The 24,600-nt window shown below is 41.6% G+C and overlaps 1 pseudogene; it reads left to right on the forward strand.

Moving 5' to 3' along the window:
• Positions 1-12,093: 12,093 nt before the first annotated feature.
• LOC128110535 (glyceraldehyde-3-phosphate dehydrogenase-like) lies at positions 12,094-13,081 on the forward strand (annotated as a pseudogene).
• The last annotated feature ends 11,519 nt before the right edge of the window (positions 13,082-24,600 follow it).

The raw sequence follows: 24,600 nt of genomic DNA on the forward strand, positions 1-24,600 counted from the left end.
AAGTGACCACCCAAGGCTGGACCAGAAGGAGCCCCATGCCAGCCCCTCAGCATCTTCTGTAGACAGAGGAGTTGGAGATCTCAGGGTAGCCTGCTGTCTTGAGATCGGACTGTGGACCTGAGAGGGGCTGGTGGTTTTTGTGGAATGTTTGCTTAAGGAACATGAAGGAGCCTTCTAAACTTGGCTTGACAGGTGCAGAGGGCTGGTCCTAGGGCTCTTGAATTTGCTGTCTCCTATTATACATTTGTCCAGTCTTTCTGAGCATTCTGTAGGAATGAATGAATGAATGAATGAATGAATGAATGAATGAATGAATGAAAATAATGTGAGTTGGGGAAATAGCTTAGTTGGTAAAATGCTAGCTAAACAAGCATGGAAGCCTGGGTTTCATCTAGAACATAGAAAAGCCGGGTACAGTGGTTTGTGCTTGAAGGCCCAGTGTCGGGAAGCTAGAAACAGGCAGATCCCTGGGGCTTGCTGGCCAGCTAGCCTGGACAAACCAGTGAGCCCTAGGTCAGTGAGAGATTGACTCAAACAACAAGGAGGATGGCTGCTGAGGGGCAACAACCGAGGTTGACCTCTGGCCTCCAAATGCCCCCTCCCCCTAGCACATGAAAATAATGCTAATTAGTACAGCTAGCTCACCAAGCGCTAAGGGGGCTGGAGAGCATCCATCCTTCAAGGGCACAGTCCTTGACCTCTCCCATCCACACGAGGAGGGCCAGAAGTCCCTCCCAAGTATTCAGGAACACTGACTATCAGAACGTTCTGCAGAATGGATATTTCCACAAGGCTGGTGAGCCCTGTCAAGGTAGGCAGCATGGTCCAGGACCAGACTGTTCTGATTCATTTCGTTGTCATCGACCTAAACTTCAATTGCTACCTGGGATCAGTGGCTCCCTACTGGACAGACAGCACCATTCCAGATCATATCCAGAGGCCACCTGCATGTCTACCTCCAGCTGTGTTCATCTGCCTCATAGTCCACATCAGTGGCCTCCTGGGCTTCTTGACTTTCCTTTTGACCCCACAGGCCCTTTGAAGCACACCAGACAGAAGACTCGTGCTGAAGTTGTCTCCTGTCATTTCTTCCACAGTGCCGGGTGGCCCTGCTGCTCTTCTGACTTTCAGGCATTGGCCCTTCCCCTTCTTCCCACTGACTTTTCATGGTTTTTGTTCATTCACAGCCATGCTCCTGCCTCAGAACCTTTGGCCCTTGGCTGCCTCTTTAGCTTAACTTAGCCACCTGACTGACTCTTTCCTTCAGCCTTGCCTCGTACTCAGGATCCTGCTGACATCGAGCGAGAGGCTGTAGACTGCCCGCTCACCCCCTCTCCACTCTCCTCTTAACAGATGTGTTTTCCCTCAAAGCATTTTCTGCCACCTGGCACCATACTGAGTTTTAATTGATTGTTTATTTTCTATCTCCCCTGATCAGAATGTAACCAGAGAAACCCCAAGCACAGAATTTTCCCTCTGGTTTTGTTCAATGAGCTTCTGGGATAGCACCCAGCACCCAGGAGGTGCTCGATACACACTGACTGGAAAGGAAAGCTTGCCTTATCCATCCTCTCTGTGGCCCTAAGGGAAGATATCCTTCCCCCAGGCTCCAGCAAGCAGCTGAGGCTGCTGGGAGCTTTAGAGACTGTTATATCTAGTTGGGGGAAACACACAGGCATATAGATTCAGCCATCATGGTGTCCCAGCGTGAGGTCACCAAAGCCTGTTTCCTCACCTATAGGAGGGGGTCAAACCCAGGGAGACCACTGAAGTCTGTTTTCCCCTTTGGACATGATATCTGCTGTTGCTGGGCCTTTGTGTGACATGGCAGGGTCTCTAAAGGCTCTGGGTCCAGAGAGGACCAGCCACAGCCCAGACTGGGGAGAGGCTTGCCAGGCAGAACAGAACATGGCTATTCTTCCTGGGACAGAGGATGGGGTGTGGCCACAGACTTGCAGATGAGGATTCCCTTGGGCAGGAGGTTTTCTCCCAATCCTAAGGATGCCCTGTCCCCAGTGGTTCCCCCATGTTGCTCTAACAAGATCCTCCAGGCTAAAAAGAGGGAGAGCAGTTGTGTGTGTGTGTGTGGTGTGTATCCGTGTGTCTCTCTATGTGTGTCTGTGAGTATCTGTTCCCTCTGTGTGTGTTTCCATATGTATATGTGTATCAATATATCTCTCTCTGTGTGTATGTATAGCTGTGTGTCTCTCTATGTGTATCTGTTCTCTGTGTGTGTCTCCATGTGTGTATGTGTATCAATGTCTCTGTGTGTATCAATGTCTTTCTGTGTGTATGTGTATCTGATCCCTCTGTGTGTGTCACCATGTGTATATATGTATCAATGTCTCTCTGTATGTGTGTGTGTTTGTGTAGCCATGTGTCTCATGTGTCTCTCTATGTGTGTCTATGTATATCTGTTTTCTACATGTGTGTCTCCATCTCTCTATGTATGTGTATCTGTTCCCTCTGTGTGCATCTCCATGTGTATATGTCTCTCTCTCTCTCTCTCTCTCTCTCTCTCTCTCTCTCTCTGTGTGTGTGTGTGTGTGTGTGTGTGTGTGTGTGTGTGTGTGTGTGTGAAGGCATAGTCTCTGAAGTCAGAATGGGATCACACCAACAGGTCCCAGGCTGGGGCAGAGTCCAGCACACAGCAGTGCTCAGTGCATGGTGTGCCACTTACAGACTGTATGGGCGAATATCCAGGAGGGCACTGCTAGGTCATCAGTGGACAGTGAAGGCCTGACAGTGCTGTCACTGTCTGTTATAGAGGCTGGTTGGTTCTGGTCTGGCACCCCCTCTGTCCTTAGTCACCCTCTCTCCAGGTGACCCTGGCCCTGGCAGCTTCTGCTTCTCGCCCGCTGGAGAGGCCCAGGCACGGGCTTCCTACTGCCCAGTCTCTGTCCTTACTCTCATTGTGCACTATTAACTAGCAAAGAGGGGGTCAACACAAAACACCACTCTCATCTCTTTATTCTGGAGCCAAATATGAGTGGCTATGGCCTTGGAACAGATTCGGGTTGCCCCAAATACTGTGTTCTAAACTGGTAACCATTTCATGAAATTTTTATAGTAACAGAACAAAGAAAGTCATAAATCAAGGCATTTTAAAAATACATTGATGGGAGTATCAGGTAGGTGGGTTACAAAGCGGTAACTCTCTGCTATGTGATGACATTATTAGCTCTTGGATTGGTGGAAGCTAGCAGTCTGTTAATACATCCCAATGGTTTTTCCTAATGGTTAAAAGGATATCGGGGCAGACCTAGAGGTGGGCAAGAAAGGGGACTAAGGACATCCCAAGGGGATTTAACTCTGCAAGTGTGACATTGTGACATTCCAACACTCCACAATCATGAAGTTCTAATTGACGATCTACCTTGTAGAATCTTCAACACTGTGTGGTTCCCCTCAACAGGAACTTGTTTTTGTCAGAGTGATGATTCCATATTTCTATCTTTCAGGCATGGATCTGCCTTGCCTGCTTCTGAGTCTTCAGTGTCTTGAGTGATACCTGTGCCTTTTATCAAACAAGGGAGTAAGTGCACAGCAAACCTGACAGCTCAAGCCAGCAGATGACTGGGGTTCCTGGGCAGTTAACCCAGAAGACCTGCTCTAATGCTGTGTGGGGTCTGCCCCCAGTGACGCCTCACACCCCTGCTCAGATGGCTTGTGGCTCACTTAAGGGGCAACAGCAGCTTCAGTAGGTCCCAAGTGTCCACTGCTGCATCCTGTGGAAGTGGGAATTATGGAAATGCACCAGTCCTCCTGGTGCTGTCACTGAGGCTGACCAGTGCGAGCCCCAGAAAATGGTGGTTGCCATGGTATGGATGCTGCAGAGCCTGAGTCACTATTAGTGAGAAAGACAGGTCTGGATTCTGGAAAGGGGGAGGGGCAAACGGGGACCTTGAGCCTGAGGTTCAGATATAAAGAGTGTGGCTCTGTAGTTCCATGATTTGGATCAAAAGATGACCTTGCATTGCTGGTGTGGGCTGCCCTGGACCTCTGCTTCCAGCACCTTCCTCTTTGTCCCACATTGGCACCTATGCAGCAAGATACTGCCCTGTGTCTGGAACTAGGAAATGCCAGAACATGGGCCATTAACTCTCCTCCGCAGGTCAGTTTCCTCATTGGTGAAATGAGGATAATAGTCTCACAGGTTTTTGAGAGGACTCATTCAGGTGCCTACTAACAGAAATGTAATGGAGAGTCGGTGACTCTTATCTAGATGATAGGCTTAGATTAAGGCTGGACTGAAAAACAGGATCCATTATTCTGCTGCACTAAGAAACACACATCATCATCAAAGGCAGTGATTACTTTAGAGTGAAAAAAGAGGCAAAGATACCCCAGGCAAATGGAATCAGGAAACAAGCAGGGGTTGCTATCCTAATATCTGACAAAATAGACTTCAAATCAAAGCTAACCAGAGGAGATAAAGGCAGTCACTTCACACTGATTAAGGGAACAACCCATCAAGGGAATGTTCCAACCCTAAACATATTCACCAAACTCAAGTGCACCCAACTTCATAAAGCAAATACTACAAGACATAAAACAACAGATTAACTCTAACACCATAATAGGCGCCATTAATATCCTACTTTCCCCAATAGACAAATCCTCCAAACAAAACTTTAACACAGAGAGTGGCCATACCCGCTGGGAGTCAGGTAGGTGGTTTACACTGTCTGCCATCACAATTATTCCAGTCTCTTTCCCAGCCCTGTAGCAGATCACTATCAAGGATCTTTCCACCTTAACCCCGTTTTTGGAGGGCACCACTAAACCTTGCAATGGATCCAGCTTTCTTCCCTGCCCCCATCCCTTTGTTCAGCTGCACATACCAAGTAACACTATCTGGGATCCCATTGGCCACACCAGGCTGGAACTCAGGTAGGCAATTCTCACTCTCATTTCCGTCTCCCATTAGAACCACTCTAGCCTCATCCCCAGTCCTGGAGCAGCCTGCTTTTAGGGACTTGTCTTTTCATCCTACTTCCATTCCCAGGGGACTATGACAAACCTTGGAGTGGGCCCAGGTTTCCTCCTTCTTGTGAACCCCCTCAGCTCTCCCCTCACAGCCCATCCCCATTCCTTCATGTCAGCCTCTGATACCTAGAAACCTCTACTGAGATCATGAGTGACCACACCTGGCAGGGATTCAGGTAGGTGTATAATGCTGTTCTTCCTGCCCTTTATTATGATCTCTCGATTCTCACTCTTAGCTGAATAATGACCTGCTGCTTACAGGTCCCCCTCCTCCTACTTTAATTTCATTCATTGGAGAATTCAACTCTTGGTTCAGATCAGGTTTCTTCTAATCCTTTAACCCCTATCCCTCCAAGTAATTCTTAGCCTTACTGTAACTTACTTGCAGGATCTCCTCTTCCCATCATACCTTCAACTCCCTGTGGACCCTACCCCTACATAGGAATAGGATCCCCTTATCTCTTTCCTGAAGCCTCTCTCAGACTGCTTTTCCCATAGCCCACCTCTATCCCTCTCTGCTATCCACTGACATACTCAAGCACTCAATAGCAGGCAACCCACAGCCACCACACTTGCCTAAGATCCAGACAGAGCAACAGAAACCAAGGAATGGAACACCCACTCAATAAAGATAAGACTGGATATTAACACCTAGAATCACCTCAATCATCCCAGTTGCCTAGACACCAGTGAAAAAACACAAGCATTAACAGCCACTAGAACCCAGTAACCTTACTACAGTAAGACCTGAGAAATGCAATATAGCTGAAGTACAAGACAAGGAATTCAAAATAGCTGTTATGAATATGATCAAGGGCCTTAGAGAAGACACAAATAAATCCCTCAATGAAGTCTGTAAAAACACAAAGAATAATATAATGAAAACAATTCATGACAGGAAAGAATTTAACAAAGAAAATAGAATTCCCAAAGAAAACATAAACTAAGATAAAATGGACATGAAAAATTTAAGAAGTCAAACAGAAACCTCAGAGGTAAGTCTCACCAACAGAGTACAAGACATGGGTGAGAGAATCTCAGGAGGTGAAGACAAGGTAGAGGAAACTGATACCTCAGTCAAAGAAAATGTTAAATCTTAAAAAATTCAAGCACAGAACATCCAGGAAATTGGGGACACAATAGAAAGACCAAATCTATGAATAATAAGAATAGAGGAAGAAGAAATCCAGGTCAAAGGCACTGAAAATATTTTCAGCAAAATTGTAGAAGAAAACTTCCCTAACCTAAAGAAGTTGGTGTCTATCAGGGTACAAGAAACATACAGAATGCTGAATAGACTGTGTCCTGCAACACATGATAATGAAAACAATAAATGTACAGAAGAAAGAAAGAATATTAAAAGCTGTAATGGAAAAAGACCAAGTACCATATAAAGGCAGACCCATTAGAATAACACCTGACTTATCATTGGATACTCTAAAATCCAGAAGGGCCTGGACAAACTCTAAGATACTGCAGATGCCAGCCCAAATTACTATACCCAGCAAAACTATTGATTACAATAGATGGAGAGAGAAAAACATTTCATGAAAAACTACATTTAAGCAGTATTTATCCACACACTCAGCTCTACAGAATGCCCTAGAAGGAAGGAAAGTTTTTTTTTTTTTTTTAAAAGGGGGTAAGTGCTGTGGGATGGTCTGTATGTCAAATGCTCTGATTGGTCAATAAATAAAACACTGATTGGCCAGTGGCCAGGCAGGAAGTATAGGTGGGACTAACAGAGAGGAGAATTGAGAGAACAGGAAGGTGGGAGGAGACGCTGCCAGCCGCCGCCATGACAAGCAGCATGTGAAGATGCCGGTAAGCCATGAGCCATGTGGCAAGGTATAGATTTATAGAAATGGATTAATTTAAGCTATAAGAACAGTTAGCAAGTAGCCCGCCATGGCCATACAGTTTGTAAGCAATATAAGTCTCTGTGTTTACTTGGTTGGGTCTGAGTAGCTGTGGGACTGGTGGGTGACAGAGATTTGTCCTGATTGTGGGCCAGGCAGGAAAACTCTAGCTACAATTTATCCACACACTCAGCTCTACAGAATGCACTAGAAGGAAAGCTTAGACCCATAGCAGTTAACCACACCCAAGAAAACACAAGTAATAAATAATTCTAGACCAGCAAATCAAAGTAGGGGGCAGAATCCATACCATAACAGCAAAATAATAAGAATAAACAAGCATTGCTTATTTATTACTTTCAACATTAATGCCTTCAATTCTTCAATAAAAAGACACAGACTGGCCTTGAAAACAGTATCCATCTTTCTACTGCTTTCAAGAAACACACCTTAACATTAAGGATAGACATCATCTTAGGGTAAAAGGATGGGAAAAGATATTACAAGAAAATGGATCTAAGAAGCAAGCAGGTGCAGACATTTTAATATCTGACAGGCTTCTAACCAAAACTAATTATGAGATAGGGAAGGATACTACATACTCATCAAAGGAAAAGTCCACCAAGAGGATATTACAATTTAAACATTTATACACCAAACACAAGGGCATCCAAATTCATAAAAGAAACACAACTACAGTTAAAAATTACATGTTGAACCTTACACAGTAATATTAGGAGAGTTCAATAACCCACTCTCACCAATAGACAGGTTATCAAGACAAAAACTAAACAGAGAAATGCTGGAGTTAAATAACATCATAAATCAAATGGATCTAGCAAATATTTATGGAACATTTTACCCTAACACAAAAAAATATACCTTCTTTTCATCAGCTCATAGAACTTTATCCAAAATTGACATCATACTCAGATACACAGCAAGCCTTAACAAATATGAGAAAATTGAAATAACATCCTGCATCCTATCTGAACACTATGGATTAAAACTGAATATCAGCAATAACAGGAAGTTTACAAACTGATGGAAACTGAACAACTTACTATTAAATGAAAAATGAATCAAGACTGAAATTAAGAAGGAAATAAAGAACTTTTTAGAATTGAATGAAAATGAAAACATAACATACTCAAACCCATGAAACACAATGAAGGCAGTTCTAAGGGGCAAGTTCATAGCACTAAGTGCCTACATAAAAAAAAAATTGGAGAGATCTCATATTTGAAACTTAATGGCACATCTGAAAGCTCTATAACAACAACAACAAAAAGAATGGCACCATGGTGACTCACGCCTTTAATCCCAGAAATCGAGTCTTTAATCCCGGGGAGTGATGGCTGAAAGCAGAAAGGTATATAAGGCATGAGGGCCAGAAATTAGAAGCATTTGGCTGGTTAAGCTTTTAGGTTTTGAGCAGCACAGTTCAGCTGAGAGTCATTGGGATGAGGACACAGAAGCTTCCAGTCTGAGGAAACAAGACCAGCTGAGAAGTTGGCCAGGTGAGGTTAGCTATGGCTTGTTGTGTCTCTCTGATCTTCCAGTGTTCACCCCAATACTTGGCTCCGGGTTTGTTTTATTAATAAGACATTTTAAGATTCATGCTACAGTAGATGGCAAGAAATAATCAAACTCAGCATTGAAATCAATAAAATAGCCCCACCAATTGCAGCCCCAGGAGCAAGTCTGCAGGCAAGTCTCCTGTGGCCAGGCTGCTCCACCACCATCCACAGCAGCATCAGAAGCCCCTGGAGGCACAGGTGCTACCTGCACCAATTGGAGGAAGAATCAACACCTGTACCTGTAATTACCTCAAAGCCACATGGGTAGATGCAGTGTAAGAATACATTCAACAACATAAAGAACAATATGGCACCACCAGAACCTAGTGGTTCTACAACAGCAAAACATGAACATGCCAACCCAGATAATGCAGAAGAAAATGACTTTAAAAATAACTTTATCAGATGATGGAGGCCCTTAAAGAGGAAATGAAAATTTTCCTTAATGGAGGAAAAGACAAACAAAAATGGAAGAAATCAAAAAATTTCTTTAAAAAAAGCCAAGAAAAAGCAATGAAATGGGTAAAGAAACAGTTCAAGACTTGAAAATTGAAATAGATGCAATTAAGAAAATACAAACCAAGGAAATTCTAGAAATAGAAAACCTGGGCAAAGGAACAGAAACTACAGATGTAAGCATAACCAACAGAATACAAGAGATGGAAGAGAGAATCTCAGGCATTGAAGATATGATAAAGGAAATAGATTCATTAGTTAAAGAAATGTGAAATCCAACAAATTCTTAACATAAAACAGCTAGGAAATCTGGGACACCATGAAGAGACCAAACCTAAAAATAATAGGGATAGAAGAAGAAGAATTCCAGCTAAAAGGCACAGAAATATATTCAACAAACTCATAGAAGAAAAATTTCCCAACCTAAAGGACATGCCTAAGAAGATCCAAGAAGCTTACAGAACACTGAATAGACTAGACCAAAAAAAGTTCCCTTGCTGTATAGTAATCAAAACACTAAACATACAGAATAATGAAAGAATATTAAGAACTGTAAAAGGAAAAGGCCAAGTAACATATGAAGGCAGACCTATCAGAATTATACCCAATTTCTCAATGGAGACTCTGAAAGCCAGAAGGTCCTGGACAGATGTTTTGTAGAAACTAAGAGACCATGGATGCCAGCCCAGACTACTATACCAGCAAAACTTTCAATCACCATAGATGGAGAAAACAAGATATTCCATGACAAAACCAGATTTCAACAATACCTAACCACAAATCTAGTCCTACAGAAAATACTTAGAAGGAAAATTCCAATCCAAGGAAGTTAGCTGCACCCATGGAAACACAGACAATAGATAATCTCACCACAGCAAATTCCAAAGAAGAGAAACACACACACACACACACACACACACACACACACACACACACACACAATCACCACCAAAATAAAAAAAATAATAGAAATTAACAATTACTGGTCATTAATATCTCTTAATATCAATGGACTCAATTCACCTATAAAAAGACACAGGCTAACAGAATGGGTAAGAAAACAAGATCCATCCTTCTGCTGCATACAAAAAACACAATTCATATTTCACAAAGAAGCCAAAATTGTATAATGGAAACAAGAAAGCATCTTCAACAAATGGTGCTGGCATAATTGGATGTCGACATGTAGAAGAATGGAAATAGATCCATATCTATTGCCATACACTAAACTCAAGTCCAAGTGGATCAAAAACCTCATTATAAATCCAGTTACACTGAACCTGATAGAAGAGAAAGTGGGAAGTAGCCTTCAACACATTGGCACAGGAGACCACTTCCTACATATAACAGCAGTAGCACAGACACTGGGAGCAACAATTAATAAATGGGACCTCTGGAAATGGAGAAGCTTTTATAAGGCAAAGGACAACATCAATAGGACAAAATGTCAGCCTACAGAATGGGAAAAGATCATCACCAACCCCATTTATGACAGAGGGCTGATCTCCAAAATATACAAAGAGCTCAAGAAACTAAACCTCAAAACATCAAATAATCCAGTTAAGAAATGAGGTACATATCTAAACAGAATTCTCAACAGAAGAATCTCAAATGGCCAAAAGACATTTAAGGAATTGCTTAACATCCTTAGCCATCAGAAAGATGCAAATCAAAATGACTCTGAGATACTTAATCTTACACTACTCAGAATGGCTAAGATAAAAAACGCTGAGGACAGGTTATGTTGGAGAGGATGTGGAGTAAGGGGAACACTCCTCCACTGCTGTTGGGAGTGCAAACTTGTACAGCTACTTTGAAAATCAGTATGGTGGTTTCTCTGAAAATTCTCAACCTACCTCAAGACCCAGCAATACCACTCTTGGGCATATACCCAAAGGATGCACAATCATACTACAAGGACATGCATTCAACTATGTTCATAGCAGCATTATTTGTAATAGCCAGAACTGGAAATAACCTAGATGCCCCTGAACTTAAGAACAGAGAAAGAAAACGTGGTATATTTACAGAACGGAGTATTACTCAGTGATAAAAAAAAATGACATCATGAAATTTGTAGGCAAATGGATGGAACTAGGAAAAAAAAAACATCCTGAGTGAGGCAATCCAGACCCAGAAAGACAAACATGGTATGTACTCACTTATAAGTGGATATTAGACATAAAACAAAGGATAACCAGGATACTAAATCTATAACTCTAGAGAAGCTAGGTAACAAGGAGGAACCTAAGAGGAACATGCATGGATTTCTCTAAGAAAGGGAAAGAGATAAGATATCCTGGGTAAACTGGGGGCTTGGGGGGAGGTGGGAGGCAAGGGAGGGGATGGGGATGAGAACATGAAGGAACAAGATGGTTGACTTGGGGAGGGACAGAGGGAGAGCAAGGAAAGAGATAACTTGATAGAGGGAGCCATTCTAAGGTTAGGGAGAAACATGGTGCTAAGGAAATTCCCAGGAATCCACAAGGATGACCCCAGCTAAGACTTTAGGCAATAGTGGAGAGAGTACCTGAAATGGCCTTCCCTTATAATCAGATTGGGGACTACCCTAATTACCATCATATAACCTTCATCCAGTAACTGATGGAAGCAGATACAAAGATCCACAGCTAAGTACTAGGCCAAACTCCTGGAGTCTAGTCGAAGTCGGGGAGGCAAGATTATATGAGCAAGGGGGTAGGAGTCAAGATCATGATTGGGAACCCACAGAGACAGCTTACCCAAGCTAGTGGGAGCTCACTGACTCTGGACTGACAGCAGGAGAACCTGCATGGGACTAAACTAGGCCCTCTGAATATGAGTGACAGCTATGTGACTTGGGCAGTTTGTGGGGCCCCTGGCAGTGGGACCAGGATTTATTCCTAGTGCATGAACTGGCTTTCTGGAGCCCATTTTCTATGGAAGAATTCCTTGCTCAGCCTTGATGCAGGGGAGAAGGGATTGGTCCTGCCTCAACTTGATATGCTAGGCTTTGTTGACTCCTCATGGGAGGCCTTAGCCTCTCTGAGGAGTGGATAGAGGGTAAGAGGAGGTGGGGGGAGTGGGAGAAGGGGAAGGAGGGCAAACTGATTGGTATGTAAAATGAAAAAAAACTTTTAAATTAAGAAGAAATCAAGGCTCTCTGCTTCTCCCTGTTCCAGAGACAGCTGCATCTTTTTGTGCAGTGCCAGCCTCATTCCTGAGACACGATGGTGAAGGTCGGAGTGAACGGATTTGACCGAATTGGATGCCTGGTTACCAGGCTGCTTTCCAGTCTGGCAAAGTTGAAATTGCTGCCATCAATGATCCCTTCATTGACCTCAACTACATGGTCTACATGTTCCAGTATGACTCTACCCATGGCAAGTTCAACAGTACAGTCAAGGCTGAGAACGGCAAGTTTATCATCAACGGGAAGGCCATCACCATCTTCCAGGAGTGAGATCCCACCAACATCAAGTGGGGTGAGGCTGGTGCCAAGTATGTGGTGGAGTCCACTCATGTCTTCACCACCATGGAGAAGGCTGGGGCCCACTTGAATGGTGGGGCCAAAAGGGTCATCATCTCTGCCCCTTCTGCTGATGCCACCATGTTTGTGATGGGTGTGAACTATGAGAAGTAAGACAATTCACTTAAGATTGTCAACAATGCTTCCTGCACCACCAACTGCTTAGCCCCCCTGGCCAAGGTCATCCATGACAACTTTGGCATTGTGGAAGGACTCATGACCACAGTCCACACCATCACTGCCACCCAGAAGACTGTGGATGGCCCCTCTGGGAAGCTGTGGTGTGATGGCCAGAACATCATCCCTTTTTCCACCGGTGCAGCCAAGACTGTAGGCAAGGTCATCCCAGGCTGAACAGGAAGCTCACAGGCATGGCTTTCCTTGTTCCTACCCCCAATGTGTCTGTCGTGGATCCGATGTGACATCTGCAAAAACCTGCCAAGTATGATGACACCAAGAAGGTGGTGAAGCAGGCATCAGAGGGCCCACTAAAGGGCATCCTGGGCTACACTGAGGACCAGGTTGTCTCCTGCAAATTTAACAGCGACCCGCATTCTTCCACCTTTGATGCTGGGGCTGGCATTGCTCTCAATGACAACTTTGTGAAGCTCATTTCCTGGTATGACAATGAAAATGGCTACAGCAACAGGGTGGTGGACCTCATGGTGTACATGGCCTCCAAGGAGTAAGAAGCCTGCCCTGGACCACCCACCCCAACAAGGACAGTAAGAGAGAGACCCTCAGCTGCTGAGACATTCCTGTTCCATCTCAGCCCCTGACACTGAGCATCTCTCTCACAGTTTCCATCCCAGACCCCCAGAATAACAGGAGTGGCTTAGGGAGCCCTACTCTCTTGAACACCATCAATAAAATTCACTGAACCCCCAAAAAGAAATCAATAAAATAGAAACAAAAATTAATACCAAGAATCAATGAAACAACAAGTTGGTTCTTTGAGAAAATCAATGAGATTGGCAAATTAAAGATAGAGAGAAAAGATGCAAAATAATACAATTGGAGACCAAGGGGGGACATAACAACAGATTCCAAGGAAATTCAGAGAATCATAAGGACATAATTTAAAATCTATACTCCACCAAACTGGAAAAGAAATGGACAAATTTCTTAATATGTATGACCTACCAATGTTAAATCAACATCAGAAAAGCAATTTAAATAGACCTATAACCCCTACTAAAATATAGAGCTGCTCTCTGAGAAATAGAGTCCATCAGCACAGATTGGACCAAGAGCCCTAATTAGACCAAAAAGCTCCTATTGGACCAAGAATATCAATTGTACTAAGAGAGGCTCACTCAGACACAGACACCACTTGCACTGAGTGGGGGAAGAGCTGAGGAGATGCTAGTGCAAAAATACAGTCAACAACATAAAGACGAATATGGCTCTCTCAGAACCTAGTGGTTTTACATCAGCAAGACCTGAACATCACAACTGAGAAGAAACAGAAGAAATTAACCTTAAAAATGACTTTAAGAAGATGATAGAGGCCTTTGATGAGGAAATGAAAAATTCTCTTAAAGAAATTGAAGAAAAGACAAAGAAAAAAATTTGAGGAAATCAAAAAAGAAATTGAGGAAAAGACAAAAAATTGGAAGAAATCAATAAACCCCTTAAAGAAAGCCAAGAAAAAGCAATTAAACAGGTGAAGGACTATTGAAAACAGAAATAGAGGCAATAAAGAAGACACAAACTGAGGGAATGCTAGGTATGGAAAATCTGAGTAAACAAACAAGAACTACAGATGCAAGCATAACCAACAGAACATGAGAGATGGAAGAGAGAATCTCTGGCATTGAAGATACAATAGAGGAAATAGATTCATTAGTCAAAGAAAACACCAAAGCCAAAAAAGTCATAACACAAAACATCTAGGAAAATTTTGACACCATGAAAAGACCAAACCTGAGAATAATAGTGATAGAAGAAGGAGAAGAATACCAACTCAAAGCCACAGAAAATATATTCAACAAAATCTTAAAAGAAAATTTTCCCAACCTAAAGAAAGAAATGCCTATGAAGATACAAGAAGCTTACAGAACACCAAATAGACTGGATCCAAATAAAAGTACCCTTGCTACATATAATCAAACCACTAAACATACAGAATAAAGAAAAATATTAAGAGCTGCAAAGGAAAAAGGCCCAGTAACATATAAAGGCAGACCCTTCAGAGTAAACAAAATATTCCATGATAAAACAAGATTTAAAGAATACCTATCCACAAATCCAGCCCTACAGAAAGCACTAGAAGGAAAAATCCAACCTAAGGAAGTTATGTACACCCATGAAAACACAGGCAATAGATAATCCCATACCAACAAATACCAAAGAAGAGAAACATACAACACTACCACCAAAAATAACAGGAATTAATAATCACTGGTCATTAATATCCATTAATATCAAAGGTCTCAATTGGCCTATAAAAAGACACAGGCTAACAGAATGGATATGAAAACAGGATCCAGCCTTCTGCTGCATACAAGAAACACACCTCAACTTCAAAGACAGACACTACCTCAGAATAAAAGGCTAGGAAAAGACTTTCCAATCAAATAGATGTAAGAAGCAAACTGGTGTAGCTATCCTAATATCTAACAAAATAGACTTCAAACTAAAATCAATCAGAAGAAATCGGGAAGGACATTACATATTTATCACAGGGAAAACCCACCAAGATGAAGTCTCAATTCTGAACATTTATGCTCCAAATACAAGGGCACCCACATATGTAAAAGAAACATTACTAAAGCTTAAATTGAACATCAAACCCCACACACTAGGAGTGGAAGATTTCAACACCCCACTCTCACCACTGGATAGATCTGCCAAACTGAAACTTAACAGAAAAATAAGGGACCTAACAGATGTTATGACTCAAATGGACTTAAAAGATATCTACAGATCATTCCACCCTAACACAAAAGAACATACCTTCTTCTCAGCACCCCATGGAACCTTCTCTAAAATCGACTACATGCTTGGTCACAGAGCAAATCTCAACAGATAAAAAAAAATTGGAATAATCTCCTGTATTTTATTGGACCATCATGGCTTAAAGTTAGATTTCAGCAACAACACACATTACAGAAAGCCTACAAACTCATGGAAACTGAATAATGACCAATGGGTCAAGGAAGAAATAAAGAAAGAAATAAAAACTTCCTAGAATTCAATGAAAATGAAAGTATAATATGCCAAACTTATGGGACACTATGAAAGCAGTGCTAAGAGGAAAATTCATAGCACTAAATGCCCACATAAAGAAGGTGGAGAAATCTCACAATAGTGACTTAACAGCACACCTGAAAGCTCTAGAACAAAAAGAAGCAAACTTACTCATAGGAATAGATGACAGGAAATAATCAAATTGAGGGCTGAAATCAATGAAAAAAGAAAAGAAAGAGAACAATATAAAGAATCAATGAAACAAAGAATTGGTTCTTTGAAAAATAATCAGCAAGATAGATAAGCCCTTATCCAAACTAACTAAAAGGCAGAGAGAGCATCCAAATTAACAAAATCAGAAATGAAAAGGGAGACATAACAACATACAATGAGGAAATCCAGAGAATCATCAGGTCATACTTCAAAAATCTGTACTCCACAAAATTGGAAAATCTGAAAGAAATGGACAATTTTCAGGATAGGTACCCCATATCAAAGTTAAATAGACCAATAACCCCCAAGGAAATAGAAACAGTCATTAAAAGTCTCCCAACCAAAAAAAAAAAACCCAGGGCTAGATGATATCAGTGCAGGGAACTCCTACAGCTGATAAATCCCTTCAGTAATGTGGCAGGATACAAGATTAACTCAAAAAATCAGCAGCCCTCCTATATATAAATGATAATTGGGCTGAGAAAGAAATCAGAGAAATATCATCAGAGAAATGCAAATCAAAATGACTCTGAGATACCGTCTTACACCTGTCAGGATGGCTGAGATAAAAAACACCAAGGACAGTTTATGTTGGAGAGGATGTGGAGCAGGGGGAACACTCCTCTACTGTTGGTGGGAGTACAAACTTGTATAGCCACTTTGGAAATCAGTATGGCGGTTTCTCAGAAAATTGGGAATCAATCTTCCTCAAGATCCAGCTATACCACTCTTGGGCATATACCCAAGGAATGCTCAATCATACCACAAGGACACTATATTCATAGCAGCATTATTCATAATAGCTAGAACCTGGAAACAACCTAGATGCCCCTCAACTGAAGAATAAATTAAGAAAATGTGGTACATATATACAATGGAGTACTACTCAGCAGAGAAAAACAATGACATCATGAAATTTGCAGGCAGATGGATGGAACTAGAAAATATCATCCTGAGTGAGATAACCCAGACTCAGAAGGACAAACATGGTATGTAGTCACTCATAAGTGGATACTAGACGTAAAGCAAAGGATAACCAGACTGCAACCCACAACTCCAGAAAGGCTAGCTAGCAGGGAGGACCCTAGGAAGGATGCATGGATTGCCCAGCAAAGGAGAAATAGATGCCCTCTACATGAGCAAACTGGGGGTTAAGGGGGATAATGGAGGGCAAGGGATAGGGGGTGAGAACAAAGGGAATCAGGAGGTTCAAGCTGGAACAGGGACAGAGTAGGAGAGTAAGGAAAGAGATACTATGATAAATGAAGACATCATGGGAATAGGGAGAAACAGAGTGTTAGGGAATTTCCCAGGAATCCACAAGGATGACCCCACCTTAGACTACTGGCAGTAGTCAAGAGGGTACCTAAACTGGCCTACTCTGGTGATCAGATGGCTGAATACCCTAAGTGTCATCATAGAGCCTGCATCCAGTGACTGATGGAAGCAGATATAGAGATCCATGGCCGGGGGCCAGGCCAAGATCCAGGCGTCCAAACAATGAGAGAGAGGAGGAATTCTATGAACAAGGGACATTGAGATCATGATGGGAAAATGTACAGAGATGGCCAGTCAAACTAGCAGAAACACATGAACTGTGGACCAATAGCTGAGGATCCCCCATGGTACTGAACTAGGCCCTCTGGATAGGCAAGACAGTTGTTTAGCTTGAACTTTTTAGGGTCCCCCATGTAGGCAGTGGGATCAGAACCCATCCCTGGTGCATGAGCTGGTTTTTTGGAGCCTATTGGCTATGGTGGGACATTTTGTGCAGCCTTGTTTCAGGGAGGAGTGGCTTGGACCTGCCTCAACTGAATGTACCAGGCTCTGCTGACTCCCTATGCATGACCTTGCCTTGGAGGTGGTGGGAAATGGCAAATGGGTTGGATGGGAAGGCTGGGGGTTGGGAGGAGGGAGGACAGGGGTGCTGTGGATATCGTTCTGTATAAATAAAACACTGATTGGCCATTGGCCAGGCAGGAAGTATAGGCGGGACAAGGAGAGAGGAGAATTCTGGGAAGTGGAAGGCTGAGTGAGAGAGACACTGCCAGCCGCTGCCATGACAAGCAGCATGTGAAGATGCCAGTAAGCCACGAGCCATGTGGCAAGGTATAGATTTATAGAAAAGGATTAATTTAAGATATAAGAACAGTTAGCAAGAAGCCTGCCATGGCCATACAGTTTGTAAGCAACATAAGTCTCTGTGTTTACTTGGTTGGGTCTGAGTGGCTGTGGGATTGGCGGGTGACACAGATTTGTCCTGACTGTGGGCCAGGCAGGAAAACTCTAGCTACAAATGGTGCCCAACGTGTTGGCAAGAGTTTCCACCTCAAACCTGAGAAAAAGATTCTAAAACAGAGCTAAAAACAGTTCCTAGTTGTTTCTCTCAAGTTAGTGGCAACCTGCATGTTTGAGCTACTATGGAGGGTTCCTGGTGTGTGCGCTGGACCTGCAGTATGGCAGGAATGAGGCCTCTGCAGGTGGCACATTAAGCTGCGTGGTGGATTTAGCCTTTGCTAGTACAAAACAAAAAAAGAGGTTTCTGGGCTACACGCTGCTTTGATGAAAGTATAGACCCACTATTTCTGAGAGTTGATGGCTCCCAGAGCTGGCGGAAAATGTACCACCACCATGTTGGGAAGCTGAAGTGGGCAGAGCCAGCAGCCACAGCACCTTTTCAGTCTTAGAATGGTGCGGTTTAAAACAATAGGCTCAAGGTAATATAAAAAATAAGCCATGTAAAGATGGCTACCACAAAGAGAATCTGGATTATGTTCTCTTTGATATTCATAACTGAAGAAAAACATTTGATTGCAAAAGCTGTTGAGTTATGCCAAAATGTATATTTTAAAGGTACCTTGACTTCAAAATTTGGATATAAGGATATGTTGCTTTGGAAAAGAGTCTCTGCTTTTGTTTCCACAGAAAGCCAGAGGCTATGGATTTGTTCCAGATTAAAATACATCAGGTTTGACCAGCCAAGACCCCCTGAAAGGTCTCCAATGACACCATGGCCCAGATAATCCAACATCCAGATTGGATTCAAGGCAACTGGCTCAGACAATACAGCCTCATGGACTACTCCATAATCCTAAAATTTTCTTTGTGTCCCCATAAGATACAGCGCCCCCCTCCAGCAAGAAGTAGTAAGAGAATCTACACCCAAATTCCCAAATTATATGTAATTTTACTATGTTAAGGTTAAAACCTTCCTTTTTGAAAAAAAAAGAAAAGGGGAAGTGCTGTGGATATTGTTCTGTATAAATAAAACACTGATTGGCCATTGGCCAGGCAGGAAGTATAGGCGGGACAAGGAGAGAGGAGAATTCTGGGAAGTGGAGGGCTGAGTGAGAGAGACACTGCCAGCCGTGCCATGACAAGCAGCATGTGAAGATGCCGGTAAGCCACGAGCCATGTGGCAAGGTATAGATTTATAGAAAAGGATTAATTTAAGATATAAGAACAGTTAGCAAGAAGCCTGCCACGGCCATACAGTTTGTAAACAATATAAGTCTCTGTGTTTACTTGGTTGGGTCTGAGCAGCTGTGGGACTGGTGGGTGACACAGATTTGTCCTGACTGTGGGCCAGGCAGGAAAACTCTAGCTACACAGGGGAATCTGTGGCTGCTATGTAAAATGAATAGAAAATCTCTTAATAATAATTAAAAAAGAAAAAAAAACAGATGTTTTTGGATGAAAGTAGATTCAATAATATACTCTTATTTTATAATTTCTTTATCTTTCAGGAGCAGCTGACCTATCAAACAGTACCTGAATAGGGAAGTGAGGATTGAAAAAGGAAAAGACAAGAGACAGAAGATAGAATAAGGAGGTCTCTCAGTGAATACTGCTGCAGCTCTGAATCTATTTCTCATAGCCTTTTTATACCCATAGCAAGGGGGTCAAAAGACTTCCTTACCATGGTTTAAGGAACAAACAAGTGTAAACACTGCCTTAATTCTCAAAACATCTAGTAACCACACTTTTGGCCAATCAACCTGTTATTTGAACTTAAGGAGCAAAAACAAGCCTGAACTCTCTGACCTTAGTCAAGATGGAATCAAGCCCTGTGGCGGAGTCACTGTGGGCTCCCACGATTCCCCCTGTTTAATTTTTTTTAAAGGTCCCCCAGACCCCTCAGGTGGATGTGTCTGTTTTAGATTGTCATTTTCAACCATCCATTCTTATCTGTCTTTGGCATATGAATTCCATCATTCATGTCCTGTCTTAGATTGAAAGGTGGTAAAAAGGACTTACCCATCTTTGACTACCAGCCTCTGGAAAATCTCAAGGGAGGGTGTGCAGCTTAATTCCATGTAGCTCTGAGCCAACTTTCCATTGAGAGTTCACAAGTAACTTGATAATCATAGACAAGCAAATAACGCCTATCAATACACATGCTCCTATGGCTGCAATACCTCCTAATAAGGGAGTAAAGGATGACCAAGATGGAATGGACTTTTTAAATTGGTCCGGGATGTCTTCAGCAGTTTTAGCTGCATCAAAATCCAACTTTGCCTTTTAAAATCAGTAATTTCCTGATGCAAATGCATCAAATCTAAGGATTCATTAGCATCATACCAAGTTCCTCCTAGATGAGATCTAGCCTTTTTCTATCTAGGAACACTTTAATTGTGAACAGAAGATGTTACAGGCATTAGCAGGTTAACACCATAATTCTAGTATGATTATTAACAATGGGCACACAATTGGTTAAATTACAATTCTCATAGCTTTGATCCAATCAAGGGACAGAAAATGTTTTTTGACAATTCTGAACCTTTTCTTTTCCCTCTCCTAAATTCCAATGCATTGCTGCTACCAACTCCAAAGATATGTTTAATCTGATCCAGTGCCCGTGTACCAAATACCAGCAGCAAAACCTTTATCCCAACTCCTCCTCATCTGTTTGGGGGGCCTCTTCAACCTCCAATTAGGTTTCCCAACCACTCAAGCACAAGATGGAGTCACTGTGGGCTCCCACATATATTTCCCCCTTTTCTTTTTAGAATGAGATTCCTGAATCTAATCTCCTTTATTTATCTTTTTTCTGACTGTTGTCCACAACTTGTAATTAACCCCCCTAAATAATGACAAACATTTATAATTTAGTTTTGGGAATGTGAGTGTAGTTCTCTAGACTACTTCCTACTGATTGGGGGCACTGGTAATCTTTGAGGGACCATGAGAAAATTTAGAATTATAGTCAAGTCCTGACTGGAGTATTTTGTGAAGCTGGATCATCTCAGTTAGCAACCTTGAAGTTTTTCTGGATGCAGAACTCAGAGGAAACTGCAACAGAGGTGCTCTGAAACATTGGATCATCTGGGCTATCTGTTTCCACTGAAGATTTTTCAGGGGGTCTTCTTTGATCAAATCTGATTTTTCTTAACTCAGAATTAATCCAGGACCTCTCATTTCCTGTGGAAATAAAAAGTAGAACCTCTTTCCCAAAAAAATCATACATTTTGACTTAAATTTTGAAGTCAAAATATTTTAAAAATATATAGGTTGGTTTAATCTAGCAGCTTTCATAATCAAATATCTCTCAGCAGTTATCATTTGTTCATTAGCCATCAAAAAATTTAAAGACAAAATAACATACAGTATCCAGACTCTCTGTGTATTTCTTTTTTAAGGACTTTCTTTACCTTTTTTCTTTTCTTTCCCAAGTCTAGTATGTAGTGATATATTGTGTATCCTAATAAACTTTGCCTGAAGATCAGAGAGACAAAGGAACAAGCCATTGCCACATCTTACCTTGACAACTCCACAAATCTTCTGACTGAAATCCTCTGAGTCCTCACCCAAAAGGCTCCAGCCAAAAAAGCCTTTAGTTCCTATCTTCTCACACCTTATGTACCTTTCTCTGCCCAGCCATTAAAGGCATGTGTGCTTCCCAAGTACTGGGATTAAAGGTATATGCCACAATTGCCTGGCTGTTTCTCTCCTAGACTGAGTCAATCTCATGTAGTCCAGGGTGCCTTTGAACTCACAGAGATCCAGACAGATCTTTGCCTCTCGAGTGCTAGGACTAAAAGTATGTGCTATCATTGTCTGGCCTCTATGTTTAATCTAGTGGCTTGTTCTGTCCTCTGATCGTCAGTCAAATTTTATTAGGGTACATAATATTTCACCACATATGTGTATATTTTTAAACATACTGCACCCCATTTAGAATCCTCCCCCCAAACCTGTCTTTTCTACATATCTGTCTTTTGTTGATGACATGAGTCTTTAAACTGCTAAGTGGCTGCCTCTGCCCCACTCCTTGTGTGCCACTGGCTGATCATAAAATCCATTTAAGTGTTTGGCTGCAGGGTCTTTTAAAAGAGCCAAGTGTTTTTTGCTGCTAACACTGAGTCAGGAAGCCATCTCTTAAAGGAGCCATGTCTCTTCTCACAGCCAACTAATAGAGCCCACTGGAGAAAAGGCAGCCACTAAGAAGCTGTGCTTGACTCTGTTCTTGTGTGTCTAGAATCCTTTTTCAAATGGTCAGGTTTTATGTGGAAATTTTGGCCCCACGTTGGAATGCCATATGTAATTGGAGGTTTCTGTCTCTCAAGCAACTCCCAAATATCTGGTAGCTGCTTCCCAAATTATCACACAGAGGCTTATATTAATTATAAGTGGTCAGCTGGTAGCTCAGGCTTATTAATAACCAGCTCTTATACTTAAATTAGCCCATAATTTTAATCTATGTTTAGCCATGTGGCTTGGTACCTTTTCTCAGTATGATATTCTCATCTTGCTTCCTCTGTGTGTCTGGCTGGCAACTCCTGACTCCACTCTTCCTCTTCCCAGAATTCTTAGTGTGTTTACTTCATCTATACTTTTGCCTACCTGCTGGCCAATCAGTATTTTTATTAAGCCAATTCCAGTGACAAATCTTTATAGTATACAAGAGAATTATTCCACAACAAGGTATAGAAAAAGCCTTTGACAAAATCCAGCATTAATTTATGATAAAAGTCCTGGAGAGATTAGGGATACAAAGGACATATGCCAAAATAATAGCAGCCATTTACAGAACACCCACTGCCAACATCAACTTAAATGGAGAGAAATTCAAAGAATTTCCATCAGAAAAAAGGCAAGGATATCTGATCTCTCCATATGAATTCAATATAGCACTTGAAGTCTTAGCTAGAGAAATAAGGCAACTGAGAGAGATCAATGGGATAGAAATAGGAAAGGAAGAAGTCAAAGTTTCTGTATTTGCAGCTGGCATGATACTATACATAAGTGACCCTAAAATTTTTTTTTACCAGTAATTAGATATCTCCCTACCAAAAAAAAAGCCCTGGGCCAGATGGATTCAGTTTAGAACTCTACCAGACTTTCAAAGAATTAATGCCAATACTCTTCAAATCATTCCACAAAATAGAAACTGAAGGAACATTGCCTAATTTCTTCTATGAGGTCACATTTACCCTGATACTTAAACCACATAAAAATCTAACAAAGAAAGAAAATTACAGACCAATTTCCCTTACAAACACAGGTGCAAAAATTCTTAATAAAATAGTTGCAAACCAAATCCAAGAACACATCAAAAATATGATCCACTGTGATCAAGTAGGCTTCATCCAAGAGATGCAGGAATCATTCAATGTATGCAAACTGATGAATGTAATCCACCATATAAACAGACTGAAAGACAAAAATTGCATAATCATCTGATTAGATACAGAAAAGGTCTTTGACAAAATCCAACATCCCTCATGATATAAGTCCTGGAGAGATTAGGGATACAAAGGACATACCTCAAATAATAAAGGTGATTTACAGTAAGCCCACAGCCAACATCACTAAAATCAGGAACAAGACAAGGTTGTCCATGTCTCCATACTAATTCAATATAGTACTTGAAGTCTTAGCTAGAGCAAATAAGAAAATGGAAGGAGATCAAGGGGATACAAATAGGAAAGTAAGAAGTCAACATATCTTTATTTACAGATAATATGATTGTGTACATAAATGACCCTAAAGAGTCTACCAGGCAACTTCTCCAACTGATAAACTCAGCAAAGTGGCAGGAATAAAATAAACAAACAAAAGTCAGCAGCCTTCCCATATACAGATGACAAATGAACTAAAAAAGAAATCATGGAAATAATACCTTTCACAATAGTCTAAAAAAACATCTTGGGGCAACTTTAAGCAAGAAAGTGAGAGACTTGTATATGTCTTTAAGACATTGAAGAAGGAAATCAGAAGATGGGTAATCTCCTATACTCATGGATTGGTAGGATTTGTAGGATGAACATACTAAAAATGGCCATCCTACAAAAGCAATCTACAAATTCAATGCAATGCCCTTCAAAATTCCAACACAGTTCTTTACATAAGTTGAAAGGACAACTTTCAGCTTCATTTGGAAACACACACACACACACACAAAACAAAGAATACCCCCCCAAAAAAACAGGATAGGTAAAACACTCCTGAATAATAGAAGAACTGCTGGAGGTATCACCATTCCCAATCTCAAATTGTACTACACAGACATTGTAATAAAAACAGCATGGCATTGGCACAAAACCAGACATTATCAATGGAATCTAATTGAAGGCCCATATATAAGTCCACACACCTATGGACACCTTATTTTTGACAAAGAAGCCATAAATACACATTAGAAAAAAGGCAACATCTTGAACAAATGGTGCTGATAAAACTGGATGGCTGCATGCAGAAGAATACAAATAAGTCCATATTTATCACCCTGGACAAAACTCAACTCCAACTGGATCAAGGACCTTAACATAAAACCAGACACCCTGAACTCATAGAAGAGAAA

The sequence above is a fragment of the Peromyscus californicus genome, unplaced genomic scaffold (genome assembly GCF_007827085.1).
Source record: "Peromyscus californicus insignis strain IS unplaced genomic scaffold, ASM782708v3 Scaffold_15__1_contigs__length_86483966, whole genome shotgun sequence".
Taxonomy (NCBI): Eukaryota; Metazoa; Chordata; class Mammalia; order Rodentia; family Cricetidae; genus Peromyscus; species Peromyscus californicus.